The sequence below is a fragment of the Trichoplusia ni genome, chromosome 17 (genome assembly GCF_003590095.1).
Source record: "Trichoplusia ni isolate ovarian cell line Hi5 chromosome 17, tn1, whole genome shotgun sequence".
NCBI classification, from domain to species: Eukaryota; Metazoa; Arthropoda; class Insecta; order Lepidoptera; family Noctuidae; genus Trichoplusia; species Trichoplusia ni.
This window is the reverse complement of record NC_039494.1, coordinates 1,668,764-1,686,583: the sequence shown is the minus strand read 5'-3', so window position 1 is coordinate 1,686,583 and position 17,820 is coordinate 1,668,764. Positions and strand designations below refer to the sequence as shown.

Here is a 17,820-nt window from a genome sequence, read left to right as displayed (position 1 = left end):
ATATTTCGTGCATTACATTGTATAACAGCCCACTCGCTCATGGCATTTCCCACGATGTTTCATGCTGGCGCGCTAAATAAGCGCAAAGTGTGTTATAATTGAGGTACTGAACACACGTTAACACTTAAAATTGTTATATAACATTAACTATCCAACGATAATATAACTTTAATTTAAAATTTCTTCGAATTTATTACTTTAGCGAGTAAATTGTAAGGATGTTGACGCATGATAATTACGATAGGACGTCAATATATTATTCAAATGGAAAGTAATAATTTTTTTAATTATTGCTTGAATAATATACATTTGAACATTTGAATTATTGCTTGAATAATATTAGTCTTACATTTGAATTATGTAATTTTATTTCCATCTGTAAGCCTATGCAGGTTGGAAATGTAACTAAGATAATACGATAAGCGACTTTCTCCGCACGATTTGGCAGTCCTGTATAATTACAAGTTTACTACCAAATCACGAGTAATATACGATAAAAAGGTATGTTATTAAAAGATAAGAAAGTAAATTAAAGATAAAAGTAAAAATAAACTTTCGGCTTTTAAGCAAATAAGTTATTAGTTCTATTTATACTCACTTAAGGTGTAATTTTATTCTGTTTTAAGTTCAATTCACACAAGTACTTATGCAATATTTTAAAGCCAAAATCGTGATTATTATTTAGCAGGATTTCGTATTTACAAGATGTTTATAAATGTCAGTTTGCTTAATAAATAAATTATATTTTAACTTATTAAACGTACGTACATCTTCGACTACATATTCATACACCTAATTTAATATTAGAACAGGCGGTTTCTATTCAACTGACGTACGGCTTTGCATGTTTGTTTTTTCATACTTTAGTAAATTTATTGGGTAGGTTTATAGGTTATATTTTCTAAATAAAGCAAAAGTTGTTGTTAAAGAGGACATAAGAAGGAGTACGCTGCAAAAGATTGTGAAGCAAAAACCTTTCTGCTAAACTAGACGACACGTGCCCTCCTCGTAAATCTTCATTTTTCAGGTTAATAAATACGGTACGAGTCACGACAGTCACAAAGATTGACTTTTTTTAAGATGTATTTTTTTTTCAAAATGTGTTAAATAGTTAATTAGATTATTCCCTATAACATCAAAAATGTACTCTAAATAATATTTCAATATTTTTAGGGAAAGAACATTTGTTAAGTTTTTGTCTTTTAATGCGAGTGCAGTAGTCGCCAGCATCGGAGTTCGCATGAATTAGAATTGCACTTTAAAACATGGTTATCCTCTATAATTCTACAATGTTGTTTGTCCTACCACTGTGTTGGACTATAAACATGTTTGCATCCGTTCAAAACCAGTTCTAGTTATCTAGTTTTGCACTGAGCAGCCAAGTTTTACTCCGGTTTTTAAATCGGCTTCATATTGTTTGTTTAAATTGACTATTATAGTTAGATCGTGCTGTTCTTGCTTATTTAGACAAGAAATTAATCTCCAGGAGATACGGGGACCCAAATTTAGGTAACATTTATTATAAGAGCAACTTTTAGGTAATTTATCCTGACCTTAAATGTGGTAGGATTTAATTGAGTGAGACTTGAAATAAATCAATTAAGTCCAAGCCTTGTTATTATTTGGGTCAAGAGCATCTGTGTGCAGGCTTGGCTCTCGTTGAGAAGACGTGTTCACAAATGGGGTCACAGGTGCAGAGAAAGCTGCCAGCGCTGTACTTTACGGATAACATAAAATGAATTGTTGAGTTCATTTCTACACTGGGGTGAGTGACCTCATGAAGGTGAGGTTGAATTGATCAATAGTTTAGAACATTCGATAATCTGTTTTTTTTTAAAGAAATATTTTTATTTATTTATATTTTTTTTACTAGGTGTAACATCTTTATTCATCATAATTTTGTTATAAGACAGTATCATCTTGTATGACTAACTAAAAAATAGGAGAAATTTCAATATAAATTGTGTTAAAGTAAATCGAGTAAATCAAACGATTTTTAACTAACTATTTATATGCACTTCGTAGAACAAAATCCATTTGTTAATTTTGCTACAAACGGGACGACGCTTCCCGAACACTTTTTAATTCCATCTTAAGCTATTTTTAAGGCTATTACTTTAAATTGGTCCTCATATACTTTATATTAACGAGTCATTTTCACAATCGTATGATCAAAATATCAACAAAAGTCATTAAGTCCCAGCCGACAAAAAGTTTTTATCTTTATTAACTTTATAGTTAACTATCAGTCAAACGAGGTTTTACTACAGATTATTTACAGATTATAACCCTCACGATGTTATGTAAACCTGCAATACTTTCCAAACACGTAATAGTTTATTGGACACTTGGACACTGAGTAAAGAGACTAGGACTTATTGTTTCACGTAAATGTATTGAGTATGTCGCAAAGTAATTGATTAGTGTTATGCAGACAGTTAGTTATGTGTTAAATAAATATATCACTGAAAATGATTTAAGTTTTTGACCGTCTTCAAAAAAAGGAGGAGGTTCTCAATTCGACAGTATTTTTTTTTTATGTTTGTTACCCCGTAACTTGCGATTAGGTGAACCGATTTTCATGATTCTTTTTTTATTTGAAAGCTTGTGCTTCCCGTGTGGTCCCATTATCACCATTTCATTTGAAGTCGTTTTTTTTTTGTAAAAATTGTAACTTATTATATTAATACATAATCATAAATATGATTAAGCGGCCTAAAGGTAAGGATAACTTGAATATTGTAAAAAAATGTTTTTTGGGTAAAAGTCGTTATTTAGATTGAAAATATCAAGAAAAATAAAGGTGAAAATTATGGTAAGTTAAATTTTGTGTGATACTTCCTATCAAAACACTTTTAACTGACAAGCTTATTAGCCCCGACATCCAAACGTTTCCCCATCTTTGATGCTCTATAGCTTCGTATGTGTCCAATATTTTTAGAAATATTCCTGACTGTCTGTCTAATTGGATATGTTATATCAGACACCCGATCTCTGATTAACGAGAGTTGTGGAGATATAGGTGGCAAATAGCCAGCTGATAAAATAATTGTGTCAAGTAGTGTCTCGCATCCAAAACTGCAGCAGTGGTACTTTCAGAGTAAAAATAATAAATAAACTACTACGTTTAAGTTTCGCCTCATCAATGGTACAATGTTATTTTCTTTTTATATTTATATGATACCTGCTGCGGAAACACCAGGGGTCCAAGCAGTCGAACGACAAAAAGTTGTATGGACAATAATTTCTAAATTCAAAATTCGTTTCGCACAACTAACTTCAAGACAGAATTTAAATGAAATACCTACTACTGAAACCGGACAATGTTTTTGTACATTGGAGTAAAATTCATGATAAACGCTTTGTTTTGGATTAAAACACGTTTGTGTTATCTCCTTATATTAAGGTAAGTAGTAGTGAGTACATTTGTGACAAATATTGATAACTAATTGTAAATATTGCCATATCTTAAACTAACAACCTATTTGCATGTCTTACTCCATGTATCAATCATGTCCATCATAATGCAATAATCCTGTAATTATCGGCTATTGTTTTTCTCAATGATGTTCCATGTCCCAAAATGGCTGTCAACTGATTGCTCATTGTACCTATCGTATATATTTACATTTCGAATGCACTTTTTTTATATAAAGCGAATAGAGTGTTTTAGATTTAAATTACTACTCAATTGATTGCAATTCTGTCAATAGGTGTACACATAATACATGAAAGTACGTGTTTTTATTATTCAAATTAAAGTTTTAGATAGCAACATTCATCAATAAAATTAAAGAAGAAAGTGTAATAAAACTGTCGCTGCTGTCTATTACATAAACTCCGGTACTTGAATTTGTGTATTCATGTAAGAAATTTACACACAGCCAGTCGTAATAATATATAATTTGTATGTGAAGTAAATAACAATTATCTCAATTATCTAGTTCACAAACTTGCATCGAACAAAGACTAGAAACTAAGACAAGCCGTTAATCATATTTTTTATAGAAGGATTAACTTGATGGCATTAAAAACCTGCTCCAGTAGTCTTGTATAGAGAAAGTATGAGATAGTTCTCACAGTAACTTCATTTGCCTTTTATTTATTACATAAACATCCATAGCTCTGAACTAACCCGAACAGTATCTTGTAATTTAGATTGCATAGCCGCTAATAAGATTAGACAACTAATTAATTAAGTCGAAGTCTTGCTGGTAATAGTTTGCAACCTATTCCGTAAGTTTGATTGTCTTTGATTGAGTAAGTACAGTTGTAATAATATAAATATGGTATCAGCAATCATCCTAATGAATGTTTATTTAATGGATGAAAAGGATGAAATGAACAACAATGAAACAAGAAAACTTGCTTTTGTTCCATTTATAAATAAATTAGTTTAAGATATATATTATGTATCACACATTAATCTAATTTAAATTCTGCAAATATGAAAAACTCGTGGCTTATTTTCATTATTTATTTTTTAAAATCCTCTGCACGTATGTATATAACTCACATGTATGTTGCGTTTTATCGATTTATATACGTACCTATTATTACATAAACTATGAGAATAAAAAGTGCTACATATTTCTGTCGTAGTGTGCCTCTCTTCATGATCGAATTGGTGATTCAGCGACTGCGATTGCTCATTGGTTCATTGGTTTGTGATAGGAACTTTAGAAATGTACCTCTTTTTATGGGCTGATTGAATTTCGTACAAATAAAATAAAAAGACACGGATGTGCGTTCGCCGGTCAAATTACTTCCTCGTCGTGGGTGGTGCGTAAATCTACTATCTATTATTGATTTCGAGGAATGTAATCTTAGAGCAATCATAGAAAAGATTGGGCTCAACGTCGTCGTGTTGTTGCGTGTTTTAATTGAAGAGACACTGAAAGGTTTATGGGTACAACATTGTTTCATATTAAAGGCGAACATGTAGTGAATACTAACTGAAATAGATACTAATTAAAAATTGTAATGAATAAAGTTACTGAACGAGTAACGTAATACACAATTAGACGGAAAAAGCTCCGGTTAGGCGGGTGTTGGTTTCTAGTTTTGCTTGCTCACCTAATTCTTTGTTACTTTTTTTCATATGAAGTATTTAGCTCGACTTGGTTGTTAAACAGTGATTGATTGACTTACGATTTTGTTTAAACCCGGTTATTGAATATGGTGTTTTTTTAAAGAAGTGACGAATATTTTAGTGAATTTCAATAAGGATTTTGGATTGAATTAAATTATTAGATAATAATTATTTATGATTATTTACTGGATCAAAACTATACAGCGAATTCTGGACTAGATCATTCGATCGTAAGTACATTTGTACAATTTTCACAGATAAACCTTTAAATTTCGGAGAGAAAAAAACAGAGTATCTTGTAAATTTCTGTTTCTGTAACAAATTGTTAAAGACAAGTTGTTATCAGTATTTTTTTTTATATTTTCACCACTCAAAACTTGTTTCTCAAAAGAAAGGTGAACAAAACAGTAACACCTGTAAACTTTCTCTACAATAATATTCAGACGATTTTTTTGGAAATTTAAGTAATCAAAATTTTTTAATATCTTCGTTTATTTGTAATATTACTTAAAAGGAATCTTAATGATGTTTACTTAAAACACTTAACGGCATTTGCATTGCAATAGGGATAAACATTAAATAGCCACTGCCGTATGAAATCGAAAGTATTTCCGGAGGAAATTATAAAATTGTTATTAACCAGACAGTATATGAATTTAAAATATTTAACTGCAATGAAGAATTTTTTGTATTATAGAAGTGAAAAAATGTTAACTACGTAGTTAAAATTTAACGATATGTGTGAAATAAGTGTTATATATTCGCATGAGAATGTTTATTACCAATATATTGTGCGAAAGCAATAAATTTGGCTTAATACATTCCAACTATTATAAGTTGTAGTGACAACCCTTCTACAACCATAATGCAACTGCCAAAGACATTAACTGATGAGTCGGCCTGTTGCCGAGAGAGTTGGCTAGAAGTGCAACAGAAAGTCAAGCAGAGTGCGATGACCTTGTTGACGTCACAGCATCTGTCCCCAGATTAGTAAGGCACGAGGTCGACACGTCTCGAACTTTACGGAAAACAGGTAAATGGAAACAAGAACAACATAGAAAGAGCTTTCTTTAATCACGTTCAGATAACGGTATGGATTTCGCTCATTTGTTTTTTGTTAAGCGTCTAGGTATTTCTTTTAAGGATATTTTTGCTTCGAGAGAGTGAGACTCTACAAAAGAAGACTGCGGATAGAAACTGAGTGATACTGTAGTCTTGGACTCACTAATACTTATTTATGTCACAAGATTAATTCATGCGTTTTATCAAATCTAACTGGATCACTGTACGAAACAAAAATAAAATCACTGTCTTTCATCGCTGCACTTTTGTCTGCAGCGATGAAAGACACAGGCATTTTATAATAAAAAATAATCCTTTTTAAAAGTATTAAGTTTATAGCAGCGTGGGTAACAACCCTATTGACTATCTTATGTAAAACATTTTAGGAAGTTCCACTGAGTTTTCTGACATATCGATTGCATGTTATTACGTTATGAAAGTAACTATTTACAGCATTACCGGTGAAATGCGCGCCGAGGAAAATATTATAGGTACTTGTTGCAGCAGAAAAATGTGTGGTTTTAATTTAAAAAAAAAGAACATTAAAAAAAGTTTCGATTTGATTCCTATTTCTGATAAAACAGGTCAAATCAGTTCCATTTTTAAACTTAAAAGTATGTCTTCAGCTGTTTTCGTTCTTGTGCAAATGACAAAGACAAATATTATATAAACATTGCGAGAATGACACTTGTTTGTAAACAATGGAGTTTCATTTTCGGGCGATTGTCATAAACATTCACACACTACTAAATACCAGAGCAAAAATGCAGACTTCTTTTGGCTGACACAAATAATTGCAATCTTTTAATTAATAAATATTCATTATATAGAACTGTGCAGTGTGTGTTCCGTACTTCCATACGAATTGGCTAATTGAACTCTAACTACTAAGACATTTGTGTAAAGCAAGCAGGTGTATTCTTAACAATACACGACATTTACATGTTTACGCCACACTGGGAAACTTTTTCTAAATGTTTTATTGAACAGAATGTTCTATGGAAAGAAATTAGCCGCGTTGAAAGCAGCTCTAATTGTTGCGTAATGAGAGACATGTCATGTGAAAGAATGGTCTAACATTTGTATTACAGACGTTTAGTTTTGGAGGCGTAGGCGGTAGGAGGTTGTTTGTTCTGAAGCTGCCTGTACTGCCAGTGGCTACAGGACTGGGTCAGTTGGCAGACAGCGAAAGTATTTGTTTTCTCTTGAGAGTAGTTCTGGTTCAACTTCTCCAGTGGCGACCGTATAGAATTTCTTTTACCACGATGAAAGTTATTAGAAAATTGAAAGTTATTAGTTATTGAAAATTGGTTGGAGTTGAAGATTTGATATATTAGTAGGAAATAGAAAACCTGTACATTTTATCATTGCGGATAGGGAAAATAGACAGATAATTATAAATAAATTATACGAATTACCGGAATGTACACCACGCATCAGAACATTGAACGTGCAGTATTTGAATGAGTACGTGATATGAACACGATATGAATAATGTGATTATGTCATAGAACAGTAACAAATGTGTTTTTAATATTGGCATATAGACGTCTTAATTAATGGTTTTTTTCAGTGCCAAATAAAGTCAAACCACGTATTTCGGTGCGGAACTTTGTTACTTAGCAACCTACTACCATTTTCTTTTGAGGGACAAAAAATAGTTAAAGTTGCTACATGGCAGAGACATAAATCATGTTATTTTATGTTTTGTAAAAAGAAACGAATTACTAGTAACTGCTTCATACGTAATAGAAAAACGAACAACAACAAAGTCATCCGTCGCGATTACATACAACAGATGTTTAAGAAAAACGTAATGACACATCCAGGAACGTTGTTGATTGTGCAAACATTGTTGGTGCGCGGCTATTAACATGCAATAAGCGTTTGAGCTGAAACCTCGATCATTGCTATGTGCGAAACGGTCTGATAATCCAAATAATGTATCATCGCATCTAGGAACGTTCTCAGCCGCTGACATATGCGATGGGATTTTACGTTACAAATAATAAATATTCATACTTTGATATCTGAATAATAAATATTCACTAACTTTGGCAACCGGCAGCTGTTGACTAACTGCTCTGTTTGTATATCATTTGGCGTTTCGTTTATGTCAATATTTTATCTCTATAATTTGTAAACCATGCAAGTATGAGAAATAAGTACATATTATTGATATTAATTGGTATACTTTTAAATGGGTTAATACAAACTTTCATAAATCTAATCGTAGCCATCTGGCGCCAGAAGTTGACAATTAATTAAATGTAACCAAACACAATTGTAGCTACCGCAATGAACTGGTTTTCCTACTCGGAGAGATTTCAAACGGGAACACATAATTGCTCACATTTCTACAGCTTATTAATTGATAAATATGCATCTTGCTTTATGGACCTATTTGTTTAATTCAACGTTTACGCTCAGGAAGGAAGTAAAGAGGAAGTGTAGGGTAAAATATAGTAGTAATATCGTTTAACATAATCCTATCATAAAGTAAGTGCTCTTGACGGAAATAGATGGTAATGAAAATATATACATCATGCACAATGCTTGGACATATGAGTTTGTGATGTTTACCAATTATTGGCGTATTTTATTTTTCATTTATTTATTGAAAAGCATTCTCTGTTATATGTATTTTAAATACACAGAAACCTGTAATATATTGAATTGTAAATATGTGCTCTCCACAGAGGGGAAAAAACAATTAACATATTTTTAACAAAACTCTACATAAATTGTCGACCTTAGATTTTCATTTGTCCTTTGTAAATACGGGCGAGGCAAGGTTGTTAAAAAAATTAAAATACAAATACATGGCCAAGACAGCCTACTGATATTGTTAAAAGAATTCCAACAAGTCAGTTTCTTATAATAACTACACGATGTTATACCACAAATGTATGCAGTTTCTTAACGTTTCTTCATGGATTTAATGTATGTATTTATCTTAAAGCAGTCATATTCTCGTTCGTTAAGACTTGATGTTTTCTAAGCACTCATGTATTTTAAATGTCAAGTTAATTTACTTTGACTAGAACTTGTCAGTTTATTTATGAAAGTCGTATTGAGTAGGTACTTATCGTTAACCCTGTTTTTTTATCAAAAGACTTATCGCCACTTTATTCTTGTATTAAATCGAGACATTTTGGTTTTTAATATAAATTTCTGAATTTTGTCTCCATAAAAAGTTTTGGTTTAAATATTGTAGGTAAATTTATTGTGTTTCAAATTTTGATTCAGCCTTTTGCAGCTCAACATTTTCAATTAGTGTCTCTATGTTGCAATAACAACTATGAGCAAAATAAACAAACACAAGATTACATTGTGAATTAGCTGTTGAATGTACGTTGTTATAAGAAAATTGTCTTTTGATGCAACAACAAGGAAACAGTTGCAATCCTTGCTGTATAGGGTATTATGAGACACAATAGTTTGGGAGCATCGGACTAGAACTCGTTCGTAACAGTTATGAATGTTATGTCACGCACATATTAAGGTCGTATACTCGTATGTCGGTAACGCCGGTCATTAGGCCAGGAGGTCTACTACCACGACTTAATATGAACTTTTGAAAAAGAGACAGCGCTCTACGCTTTATATGCGCTGTCGCACTTCCTCAACAATAGTATAAGTTTAAAAGATGGTGTTATGTTTCTGGGTCAGAGAAAAAGAGATGAATTGTTGTTCCACATTGATAATGACTTTTTAAATTGTGTTATTATTAGAAAACCAATTCAATTATTGAATTTGTTCGTGTTATGTAACTTGTTAGCAGGTGGTGTGGTTTTTGAAGTTTTGCTTGTAGTTTGAATTAATTTAAGTGGTTTCTTTGTCATGGTAAATTAGGTTTGAAATTATAAAAGAGATTATTTAATAGTTTATTAGCTATAACATCTTTTGATGGAGTGCAAATCATGAATCTTCAATTTAATATTTACTCACTATGTTTAAAAGAGTTTTTTAATAGAAATAGAAATCAAATAATGCACTAACGACTTAATATTGTATTTCTTATCATATTTAATAAGTTTTGTATTTAATAGTATTCAGTAAGTATATGTTTTCCATTACGTGTGTACATAAAAAGCTCATTAAACCCTGTTGCAATTATTGCCTTCATTTCAAATGTAATCTATGTACGAATAGCCGAGTAAGCCACAAGGTCTATACAGCCCTTTTGTAATGGTGTCCGTAATTCAAAGAACGTGACGGAGGGAAGGTTGAAGCCGAATCATTTGTTTTGCGGGACCCTGGCATATCGAAATATAAGAGGGACTAATAATTTACACGATCAATCTCATTCATGTTCTCAATTCTCATCATTGTGCCACACTGATAGAATGGGAACAGCTGTTTTTTTACATGTTTACAAACAACGTAACTTCGTAACAAGGTACCACATTTGCCTAATGATTTACTAACAACACTACAAATAATGGCACTGTGTGTAGTAAACAGTAGACGATAATCGAATGAATAGTAAAACAATAATTCGATATTGTTTTAATCACGGCACCGCTCGTATGTCGCGATTAAAAGAATTTCGAATGCAGAAATGAAACAAATTAATCGATAAGTCAAGTAACTAAGCCAAGGTAGTTCAGTTTCACGTATAAGGTGAATGAGATTTTTGTGAAAGCCAATCCTTGAGTCATCTAACATAATCTATTCGATTTTAACTAAAAGGCCTCGATTGCCTTGGCATGATAGTGTTGAACGCGACATTTGTGGTTAGCTATGGGTTTAGCTATTTTGTATATTTGCTTTTAATTAAACAACATGACCAAAGGACTTGAGGTTATCGAATAAGGGACCAAAAAAGGATGGTAACGTAACTTTACATTTTTCAAAGTAATTCTAATTTTTAGAGTTTTTTTTTTCAACATTTCTTATAAATTTGCGTTGTAAGAAAACCGTACTTGTGTTCATGAAAAGAAAACAATTATAATCGTCTTCATCTGCCGTTCGATTCCAAGAAGAGAAATGCAGAGGTGTTAAGTCTTTCTAATAAAACTTTAATTAGCGACAACAATTTCCTTGATAAGTACAAACAATAGATTTATCTGATCCAGATAGTCGTGCGACCCTTTTTGTTGCAGTATATCGTTCAATCTTATAGTTTCTACTACAGTTTTCATTGTGTGGAAATTGATGAGTGCTCGAAAGGATAAACAAATAGTCATATCACGTAGGATTTTGCATTACAAATGATCCGTAGTTACCGATTGATGATTGATTCAGTTTATATACTAGAAGTCGTATGTTAAAACTATCGTCACAATGAGTTTCTCTTTGTTATGATTTACTACCTGGGAAGCAAATACATTGTATCTGTTTATGTACTTTTGTAGATGTTATATTACACTGTGTGAGTCCGTTAATGATTTATTTGTCTTGTATTTTTCTACAAAATTTACTTTTTTATTATTACTTTTCATAAGTATTTATGTTATAACGTAATTGTTTTCTGTAGTCGTAGTCTGTAGGTAATGTAACAATTATCATTTTTTGTTCTCTAAAATATTTTAAGAAGTTATTTTCATTTTATTCTATTTTAATTATATATGATTATATGATTTTTTTATAATGATTTTAATATGTACCTACTAACACTAGATATTAAGTTAACATTGTTACTAACACTATGGACATGTCCTGAAATAAATGATTTGAATTGAATTGAATTGAATATTTAATAGTGTTGATAAAAATATTTACGATACGCGTAACAAGGATCAAACCTGCGACTTTTGACTTCGTAGACCAACGGTCCTACCGCTAACTTAACACAACTTCCTTTGAAAGTACGTTTGTAACTAATCATCTCTTTACCGTTCATAATTCTTAAACCAGAAAAGTGAACTTACAACTGTATCAGCACCGCAAGTCAGACCATGCGGCAGTTATTATGTTGTTCGCTAACTATTATTTAAGTTAGACTATAATAGCTAAGTAATGAGACGTAATGAGTGAGTAAGATTATAGATTAACGGGTACGTAACTCGCTATCGATACTATAATGTATTACATTTTAACGTATCTAACAATTATCATCTAAATTCATTGATTGATGACTTGTATCATATGTTCAGTAAAAAAGTTGAAACCGGATTAGGTACACTTGTACCCATTTGATCTAATTTTGGAGAGGTTAGTTTAGATGTAAGTAAGAGTGTTAAGGTGTTATATTTGTTCAATTAAGTATAATTATTCATTGATGGCAGCAGCAATATAAGCAGTTAATCAGAATCATTTTTGGAGAACTGTCTCCAAGAAAGTTTTGTCTGACAAAACTATGCAAACAAACTTACTTTATCATTTGTCTTATTCAGTATGAACATTTAAACTACAATCTTAACATGCCAATTGTTGTGACACACAGTTGCAATTGACCCAAGTAACGGGCCTATCTAACATGCTCGCAGTTCTAATGCCGTAATGCAGAAGCGGGGCATTAAAACGCAGGGACGTAATGCACTGCAATGATTACGCAACTCATTTTACATATTCACCTACTGCACTGCACAGCTGCCGTATCAAACGATACCGTTGTGTAATTCTCTATGAACTTTCACACTTCACCGACTCTTCCTAGCCGATTGACAATCTTACATTAAAATGTTATTAAAACAACATTAGGTTGTGATAAAAAAAAATATTGTGCCCCGGTAACACCTAGACAGCACCGAGTTGTGACGACGCATCTATCACTTTAATTATATGTTATTATTATTTATCATCATGCAAAGATCATCCTGAAATTCCGATAGTGCATTACGGCTTCCTTGTATAACATTAGCGGTGTTTCGATATGGATCAGTGAACATAGCACATAGCTAACAATGTTATAACATGCGGAAAATAGATAGGTACTCTACAACTTTCCTTATGTTTGGTGTTGGAGGATATTATAATAAATAAATATCAGTGATTCCTCTAAATGAAAAATAATTTTTATTTTCAACCTTTGTTTAACCTCCTAGACGAACTAGTTTGATTTAAATAAAATTGCAGGAAACTGAAGTGTTAATAAGCATTTGGTGTAATCAATTATGTTCTCAGCTTTCTAATAACAGTTCGTCGGTTACATCTTCCAATTATTGACTGAGAACGCTAATAACTGACTGTTGTAGTTTCCTGTCAGTCATGAATGGTCGATGAGAAAATGTTTAGTGATGGGGACGTCTGCACTTGTACATGTCTACAACGTTCGCGTGTGAATTGGCGCATGTATTAAATCACATGCCTAACGCCTACAAAGAAGTGAAGTACGATGTTTTATAATTATAGCACTTTTCTGCATTTTCGAAGGTTCTAGTGAATAGAAAGCGATGCGTTTTGCAAGCGGCTAGTCGCTGCGGGCCCGCCGGCATCGGCACCTACTTGCTTAATGCATCGCACGTGCTTGGCGTGCGCACCACACACTACCAAGGATTCACGACAACAAACATTGAGTAACTGTCGATTGTGATAATGATCTATTGATATATTCAATTAAGTGCAATCAAACTGATCTGGGAGTAAGCCTTGTTGACTACCTGTTGCGGAATCATCTGTTCTCGAGTTAATCTTAGATTAGTTGCAAGTCCTAAGATATCGTTAAATGATTTAGATATGCATTTAAGTAGGTACTATGATATAATGTTTAGAAAGTTACTAATGAGACGACATGAAAATTGTAATATCCTGAAATTCTACTTCAGAAAAACGTTAAATGTTGACGGAGCATTCACCAGTGAACCTAATTTAAACAAATTACAATTTCCATTCGAAAAGCGGACGATTTCCATCTTCACTAGCTAGAAGAGTTTTCAAGCAAATGAAAGCTAGAATGTAAACTATTAATAACTTACTCTCAATAAAATCATGAGAGGCTTACAATGTGGCAAATTTAGATTTTAAGATTTGATAAAAAAAGTAGCTGAGGAATCGGGAAATCGGGAACTTCGGCAGAGTTCCCGATTCAGGTGGCTACGATACTACTACGAGTACGAAAGCAAAATATTAGAGTATTCTTATTGTGTCATAAGGGAGCCTACGGGAGGTGGACACTAAGATTCACTTGCGTAATGAGTCCATTGTACTATGATCTGCTTCCCGTCCCAAGAACGTAAGTCTTGCAAGACTACTCATCCGTTTCCGGTCTATGGCCCATTACAAGAGAACGGTGAACCTTTTATGATAGATAATTGCTTGCTATTTAAGTTTAGGAATTCAATTCTTTAAATGAACTTTGGTGCTGAAAGATTATTAATATTCACGCTCTAGTAATTCTAAAACTTCGACAAATTAATGTTAACTTGAATGTTTGGGAACCAAATTGTCTTCCCTGTCTCTACCTTCTGTTATTTCAAAGAAATTAGTTTTACAAAACATAAATGTAAATTACCCAAATAACAAGTATTTACACGTGTAAGTTAAATGTAGCCATTATTAACATGTGATTCATTGTCATGTCTTCTAAAAATATTTTATGAGAGTGTTTTATGCGCGAAATTTATTTTGACAAACAAATCTTTTTTGACTGAAGTTTATGTAATGTAATGTTTATAACTGATAATTACATTGCCGGTAACTGTTATCGCGATACCGTAGTACTGAAGTTTTGAGTGATTACGTAGGGACTTGGAACATGATTGCGGTTGCCATTCAGGCGTGCATAGTTTTTTCGTAATTAACTCTTTTCGTTACGAACTCGGAAACATTTCCTCGATTCTAAAGCTTGTCTTGACATAACGTCGCCATTGTTTTTTACATTAACATTGGCCTCATAATCTAGTTTCATTTTCGTAACATCGCGCCAGTCACCTGATAAATTGTTGTTGTAATTATAATTAGCGGTGTTGATATGTATTACATAAAAATATGTATACAAAACAACAAAATTATTTTTTTTAATAATTATATTAAACATATATTTCTGTAACATTGCTACGTATTTGTAAAGAGCTGTGTAGTGGTGCGTACACGCTGTATTTAATGAATGTTGCACAGTCGTTCATTTAAGTAAATAGTTCGAAAGTCTGACAAGCGTTTCTCAGGACGTGGTTATCTTCTAATGGAAATCTGCGATTCGAAACGGATTCAATTATAATACGAATTCAGACACACTTGATAAGACTTAATTCTTACCAACGTGAAGATAATCTAAGATTTCTCACAATATGACTATCAGGTAATAATGCGGTAATTTAGATTAACTTTTTGCGGTTCTATTACATTATACTATGATGTAAATAAAAAAAGTACGCAGCCAACCTCGTGTAAATAAATACGGTTACCAGTTGGTTAATATTTGTAATGTATTCACTGTACACAACGCAGAATTAATATTGTTTACAATTTACGAAGTTTTATTTTGCAATTAGATTGTGAACACTGATGCAGACTGTTCGAAAACTCGTTAAATTGCTACACATATTGAAACTTATGTTTACATAGAATTGTGATTAGGTATAATAATATTTAATTACTGAGCATGTTTTATATTTTTGATGTAATTTTTTATTTCTTTAGATATTTATTTTAGTGTTAATAGGTAAGAATTGATAAAAAATTAAAACTAAAAACAAAATAAAATGTAATTACCTATATTATTAATAAATAATTAAACTCACCCGCGACCCTATGTTGATCGTGTATATCGCTTGCTGCAATTTTTCCGCTTTTCTTGTCTGTTTGTAGCACCGCTGAAAATTGTCGTGTGTAACACACGAGGCTCACATAAACAACCACGGGATGAGACTGAACAATAGCCTGTTACTCAATAGTTTTTATATAACATGTGTAATGTGAATTGGTCGAATTTACTGTAGATACACTTTGAATGGGAATGGCTTTAAATGGAATCACGTAATTTCGGAGCGTTTCCGAGTGTTGTAACAGTGGTGTTGGTACGCGCGTGCGCGGCTCGGGAAAGTGCTGCGTGGACTGGCGGCCGGCGAGCACCCACTCTGCCAGACCGGCTGCAGACGCCGCCGTACCACTTTCATACCTGGGGTGTGCAACAACAGCCTCCGAGACGTTTCAGATCTACATGAAGTAATTTATTTTGGTGATTGCTGTCTACATAATTATTTGTGCTCGTAAACTTGTTGATGGAGATATCTAACGTAGCCTTGTAATTGTTCATAGTTAAGTGCTTGTATACAGCTATGGCGTGAATAAGAAACTTTCTTCAGTTGTTTATGGTCTAGGTATACAGCCGCTGTCACCTATCAAGTCAATTTGTGTGGACTTCGCTTCGACAATTAAATATTTTATGGTTTGTTTTGACATTTCTCATTTCGTGTTATTCATACGTAGGTGCTTTCTGTCTGAGAGAGTATTATTTTAGAAACCAGGAGGAAGATTTGTGTTCACGAATTAATATTTTTTTGTATTTAAGTTCTTTAAGGAGATTAAATGAATTAGAATAATAATCAGATGCTCATATCAACAGGTAACTGCTTAATGTGAACTAATTCCGTTGACGACATGCATTGAATTATTTGATTGGAATGTAGAGCCATGGTACACCACAAGTTGTGAAGTTAAACTTTTTGCTGTTGCTTGTCAAATAGGGACACCAAACAGAGCGTAAAAGAAGCAATCTAATAAGCAAAAACAAAACAAAACTTTAACGATGTTCGTAGCCTTGACATAGTGTTCTGAGGAGTACCGAAATGTACTACTTAGTTAATGTATAATACTTTAATTACATAATTTATTAAATAATTTGTTGTCGCTTATTGAAGATGAACAATAAATATATGCAGTGATCTTTAAAATAATTAATATTTGAAGTCGGGTATGGTACCTGATTCTATTTCCCTAATATTTAGTAATGCTGTTAAATATGAGTATGTTATTGCATTGATCGTAATAACATTTAAATTATACATTTTGTGCTTGACATTATAAATTAATCTTAGAGGACATTTAGTATTAATGAAATGTATACCTAATATTTTAAAACATAGTTTAAAAAGTGGTGATTAACCATAATACTCCTAATTTTTTAGTGAGTAATTTAATTTGGTTAAAGAACTTTTATATCACATACTTAAGTAGTGATAAACCGATTTTTATTCACGCTGTTATTTAAATCCCACCAAAAACATTAAATGTAAAAAAATGCCAAGTCTCTCGATGCAGTCTTTCCATCGTAAAAAGTTTTGAGATCTCATAGAAGCCAAGTCCTATTCAAAATATTTTGTAGTTATAAATCAACATTTAGTAATTGTATCAATAGTTTTCTTTATATTATAATTATAGTGACTTGGCAATGAGCACAAGAAGAAACAAATAAAACGGCATATTTGTAGGAGTTGAAAGTTACACACACCGCATGCGTAAACATTAATATCACAAAATTAATTTTCTTTTGGTTTATCCGTGTCGTCCCAACCGAATTTCGGCAACGGCAGTCAGTCTTAGTGTACTCTCGATTCATTTACTTTCATAAAGCGATGGCCCGTAAGGTATTCTTAATTATTGTATTGGAGCATGTAGTCGGTAGTGACCATCATGATTCACACATAACAAATAATCTGATCACTGGTCTCGTCAGTAACATTTGCACATAATTCCAGGCATCAAGCAGCTTTTAATTTGTGCTCATTGCCAAGTCACTATAATTATAATATAAAGAAAACTATTGATACAATTACTAAATG

General features: G+C 32.4%; 1 protein-coding gene across 2 annotated transcripts in view; it reads right to left on the bottom strand.

Annotated features, from left to right (window-relative positions):
• LOC113502515 (pancreatic triacylglycerol lipase-like) overlaps positions 1-16,596 on the bottom strand; it is a 32,384-nt gene extending 15,788 nt beyond the window's left edge. For both annotated transcript variants that reach the window (XM_026884118.1, XM_026884119.1), the window contains exon 1: positions 15,781-16,596. The gene's annotated coding sequence lies outside the window, so the exon portion shown is untranslated. The remainder of the gene's footprint in view (positions 1-15,780) is intronic.
• Positions 16,597-17,820: the final 1,224 nt, after the last annotated feature.